We start from the raw sequence: 6000 nt of genomic DNA, 5'->3' as shown, positions 1-6000 counted from the left end.
ATTTCGTTATTTTACATTTTTAATCTTATGGGCCGAACATCTCAGTAATATATGACGTCACGTCATAATTATTTCCGATATCACATTACCATTTCCAGCTTCACACCATCACTCTCTGAAATAGTACTAAAGTCGAAAAAAAATGCGTAAATTATTAAACTAAGATAATGAATTGATCTTTAGCACGATAACAAATGAAAAAAAAAAAACTTACAAGTTGCATAAACAAAATATGATTTTCCCTATTATCTGATTCGAATTGCGTCTCTTAGACTTTTACATTAATGTGAGACAATAAAATGAATGCAACCTAATTGAATCTTAAACTGATGTCCACAAATCCTAATACTATATTAAATACGAGTTTATAACATGAGACAACCGATCCTGACAGGTACACATTATAACATGATTGGTCCGACGGCGAATATGTTGCGACGGACCAATTTGGTCGGCATATTGGTTGGCTTCGAACCCATTTGGTCCATCTGTCTCATCTCTTCTGGAACCACAAATTTGATTTTACTTCTATATTATTTTCCTGGCACAAGAACAAGATTGGACCATGCATGTTGTTAAATGATCCGAATAACTATTTCTTGATTTACATTCTCTGGTAATTTCGTGAAAATTTTATATAAAAAGAATCAAATTCAAAATATTGATTACGCCGTCCTTATATTTGGTGTTGTATGTTTGATTCTTTGCGATTTTATTTTTCTTTATGTATCTTTATATTTTTGACAATTTTAGCTATTTTTTTTCGCGTGAGTGATAGTGTGATACTGTACACATCAATGTCATGTTCCGTTATGTCAACATCACATTTCTATTATGTCAGAAAAAAATTAAAATCACATAAAATATTCAAAGAACAAGAAAAAAAAAGTTTTATCAAAAGTTTCTATAAATAAAGATTTTCTCATATATATAATATCTCATTATGAAAATTACGGGAAGGTGAAGCTTGTCTCAATTATCAAAAGTTTTATTTTGTTTACGCACGGATGGTTTGGTACACATCAAACTTTACAACCATATATAAGTAAAGTTTATATAATTTCAGTATCTCCATAACCCTTAATTACAAGTGACAATTGCAAATTTCAAGATTCATTCTCCTTCCAGAATAGGCTAAATTTACTGGAACTTTTCCAAGGGGATAATAGATATTAAAATTTCTATTTTATTTGATAATTAAATAATTTTTTTTTTTGTATTTCCACTGCATATATTATTTGAAAAATACTACTGATTTTATCAAATACAATTTCACATTTTCAATGGTATTCTTTAATTCGACTCACATCTTTAATTACATGGCAAGAAAGAATTAAACCTATTTTATCATGTTCGAAAACCCAAGGAACACATGCCTAAAAGATGGTCAAAGCTATGGTATATATTATTTTACTCAAAAGAAATAGTATTATTTCAAAAAAAATTATTGTTAGAATAAACCACGATTATCTATATATAATTAGTAATGATGACATTTATCATATCATCATCAGCATTTTATGATTATGAATTTTTAGTCTCAATTTTTTAAAAATATTCTTGCCAAGTATAAAATGGATCATTTTTTTTAAATATCAGTATTAGTCTTTGAGCTGTTGCACAATTTACGTAATTGAAATTACACCGTTACAACAACACCTATAACTTTTAGTGAAACAAGAAACACTTAAATTCTACAATAAATTTGTTTGCCCTAAATTAAATTGTGTCCAATTAATCGAATTCAAGCCTAAGGAGAAGGAAGCGAGGTAAAAGATCAGAGAAGCCCGTCATCAAAAATTTGTGCAAACGAATTTATTTGACTCAAGAACAGTATCGTCGAGTATATATATAAACGGTCCAAATATTCCAATTAATAGAAATCGTGTTTGATTCTCTAATTGGTGCCATGATTATCGTAACGAGTTGTAGTATATATACAAAAGTTCAATAAGTAAGTAACTTTTTTGAACTTATGTACTTGTAAAATGTATTCCGCGTAACAAAAAAATGATTTGAAATATAAGGAAGAATAATTACAAATTTTAGGGTTGACAACCGCCAGAATGGTCCAGACCACGGGATTCTTGTGGGACAAATATGTATCTCCATTTATTGATATACGGTTCTCTCTAGAATGGCCCAGCCCTAATTTTTTCCTTTTTTAAAAAAAAAAATCCTTTACCTTTTCATTAATTTTTTAGAACCAAAGTTCAGATCATCTTACGTTTTCAAAATATAAATTTAATTTCTTGAGATATTTAATTTTAGGAGATTATTATATTATGTAAACTCCGTGTGTCAGAATAAACATAAATTCCAAGTTTCATGAATAAAATGCTCAAGTTGGTATACATCATTTCAAATTTCGGTGGTAATTTGTTTGGTAATGATGATTTAAATTTAAATTAATAATTAAGGATAATAGTAAAAAATATCTTCTAAATTATCATATTTTGTGTTTTAGCCTTGTTAAGTATTTAGTTTTGGGTTTTTCTTATGTAAGTTAGTTTATGTCCTGATTTTCGGTTTTTTTTTAGACTGTTGACGTCGTGCTGGATATGTCAGTATTTTCCGTCGCTACGTCAACACTCCCACAAAAAAGGACCGAAATCGATACACAACCATAAAGTAGATAAACTTAGTGGAAAACTTTTGGGTATTTTTCCTAATAATTAAATTGGAAGATTTTTCCTATCTAATTAATGCAATTTGATCCTAATTAAAATCATTTTACACACAGCCATACCTTTCCAATTGAGATGCATACAATCATAAGAATTACGGGAAAAAGAACTCATGAATTTGATCGAAAGTCCTGTATTGCTTTGGTTTACTTGACGGGGTAATTTCATTTGTCTTTGAAAACAAATTCGCGGTGGAATTCCCTGCTCATAAGGACTTTTTGAAAATTCGGTGTGCTATTTAACACGATTCTTAGATTTAAATCGAAAACTGTAACATTAATTTTATTAGTAAGTCTCTTGTTAAACGATCTCACGAATCTTTATCCATAAGACGCGTCATGAACCCTTCCCATATTTACAATAGTAAGTCATAGTTTTGGCATAAAAGTAATATTTTTTCAAGGATAACCTAAATAGGATACCCGTATAACAAAATTGGCTCGTGAGACACTGTATCACAAATTTTTGTGTATAATTTTATTGTAGGCGCAAATAAAATATAAAGAAATAAATATAAAGTCAAGAACATATTAATGAAATATTAAAGAGAATTTCTCACAAGGATAAGAAAAAATACTAATTATCTTCAGAAAATTTATACGTGAAAATTTATTTTATTTTATTTTATTTTATTTTAGCCCACCTGCGAGGACCAAAGTCACATGTCTGTCTAATGAGACACGGTTTGGCTTTCCATTACCGAACAAAAATAATGTTATTCATGTAACACCAAAGCACATGGGTCTGATATGTCAAGTTTAAAGCGAAAAGATCTAGCAAATCGTTATGCTGTGTTGAATTTTTTGTCCTAGAGATTGATATTTAGAAAAGTTTTTTTTCCGATTATATAAATCGCAACGTTTTTCATTTTTTGTCCCATTGCAAAGCATTCACGGTCTAAGTCCATTAATTTACATATTTTTCCGAAATTATTTATTTTTCATTGGAGTGTTGATATGATAGGCATCAGACATAATGGTGTGGCTCCCGAAAATCCTGAAGTGTCTGATGCAATGTCAACAATAAGGTGACAATTAATAAAATTGAATAAAAAATACAAACTAGTAGAAACAAATAATTTGAGAAGGCCACTTGAAATCTTCTCAAAGACATCTTTATATAGGCTTACTGATTTCAGTTTGGGAAGACGAATTGACTTGCCCTATTAAATCTTGGTGTCAACCGGACCATTTTATATCAGTGTTTCAGATATTTATTGTCATATTCTATTTCATGAAAAAATCAAATGAAAATTGACATCAAGTTCTATTTCTATTACGGCCTCAATATAACTAAATTATAATCGTTCAAATCTGAATGTTGCAATCTCTCTGTATAAGATCAAATTCAAGAATCAAAAAACTCTACACACTCTACAAATTGCCTACACAATTTATCTGAGATTTAAGTCCCACTAATATATATTATTAAGAACACACTCCAAGTCTAATCAGATATATTTTCAGGATCATCTGTGCTGAAGTTTTTCATTCACAAGTATATCAAATGTTTATTATTTCAAGTGTAATTCTTGTAATGAGAGAAATTGTTTTTATGTGCATATTATTATTCCAAAGTGTTTAAGTTGAGTATTAAGAGTTTCAGTAAGGCATTTGTGAGTCCTACTGAAGTGGATAATTGCAATCTTTGATATTATCATAGTCTTTTAGTGGAATCTTTCTGGAAACAGAAGAAAGAGAGACATAAAAGAGATTTGTCCTTCAAACTTCTAAAAACAAATCTATGTGCAATTACTTTTCCGCATTTCATTCGTTTTTATTGTGTGCTGATCTTCGTTTACTGATTTTTAAAAGATTTGTTTCACTGAATTCAGTTGGACTTTTTTCGCACTAATTTTACAAGTTGTATATTGCACTCCGAAGATTGAGATTTGATCTTTGATTGCTGACGCTAGTTGAGGTCTCTTAAGCTCGGGAGAAGAAAATTTTGCGAGATATTTATCATCCTCTCTCTAGAGATCTCCACCGATCCTAAACGTTGGAAATACAAATAAAAGAGTACCTAAAATTTGATAGCTGATTCTAATTTTCATAGGCTAAAATTAATTTTTTTTAACTCCACGATATGACGCCAGGGAAACTCCCTAATTTGGATAGTGAATGTGAATAAATCGAGCTAACATATGCATTTTTTACTTGACACAAATAAACATTTTTAATAATTTGTAGTTAAAATAACTGAATTTTGGATTAGCTTAAACATATATATTCAAATATATTCTGATGTAATTTAAGATCAAATTATCTTATCAATAATTCTTAGTTTTGATATATTCTTAATCTATAGATATATTTAACATGCAACTCGCCAAGCTAAAATCCTAATATAATCTTTTTAATAAAGCCCAAGAGTTCAAAAATATAGTTTAAAACAAAGCTTGGAGCGAGATCAATGAAATTCGAACCTAAAACTCGAATTTGAAATTTTATTTTTCTTACAAAATTCTTTTAAAAAAAATTCTACAAGTTCAAAATCCAAAAAGTCATTAGTCCTAGTAGTTTAATTAGAACATGGATAAATTTATAAATGATATCATAAATTAATTATTCTTAATTGACTAGGAATTACGCAGCATTTGTGACAAGGGGGCGCACCTTGTACCAAAATATGCAGCATAAGATACAAAATAAAGTGATATTAGAGGGACCAATTATATATGTTTTAAGAATTAAATTACACATATATAAAATTAAATAGTACGTTGAATAAAAATAGGGCTAGAGTACAATAATTATAATAAAAATTATATTAAAAAAAAAAGGAATGAATTCTAATGTTTTAAATTATTAGAGTGGTCACGGGGTTCACTTGACTATGCAGATTAGTGTACCCCAACACATGCAATACACTGGCGTCCCCAACCTAAGTCATATGCGTGCAGCAAATTGTCTACCCCAACACCACCCTATACTAGTCTAAACTACCTGTTAACTAAATTAAATGAAAGTTAACTATTTAGTAATTATGGTTGATAATTACAAAGTCTGTTTTTAATCGCGTCTACTCGAACGACTCGATCGGATATTAATTGTATTTGCATTATTAGAGATTGATTGAGTTGTTGATCATCTTAATTACATGAATTCGATCGATATGTGTATCGAGAGACCTTTAATTTCTGTTTCAAAAATTAGTTGGAGATGGCTAATTAAGTCTCCTTTCAGGCCAATATTTTTTGGGAAAATTGCAATTTTTAGTCTTTTATATTTGTCTTTTTAGGGTTTTGTTCATCTATATTGTCCAATTTCCGTCGTAATTTGCTAATTTTTTTCTTTTGCACTTTTTTAATCCT

The sequence above is a fragment of the Primulina eburnea genome, chromosome 14, assembly GCF_022965805.1.
Source record: "Primulina eburnea isolate SZY01 chromosome 14, ASM2296580v1, whole genome shotgun sequence".
NCBI lineage: Eukaryota > Viridiplantae > Streptophyta > Magnoliopsida > Lamiales > Gesneriaceae > Primulina > Primulina eburnea.
The sequence above is the reverse complement of the archived record's forward strand: the minus strand, read 5'-3'. Positions refer to the sequence as shown.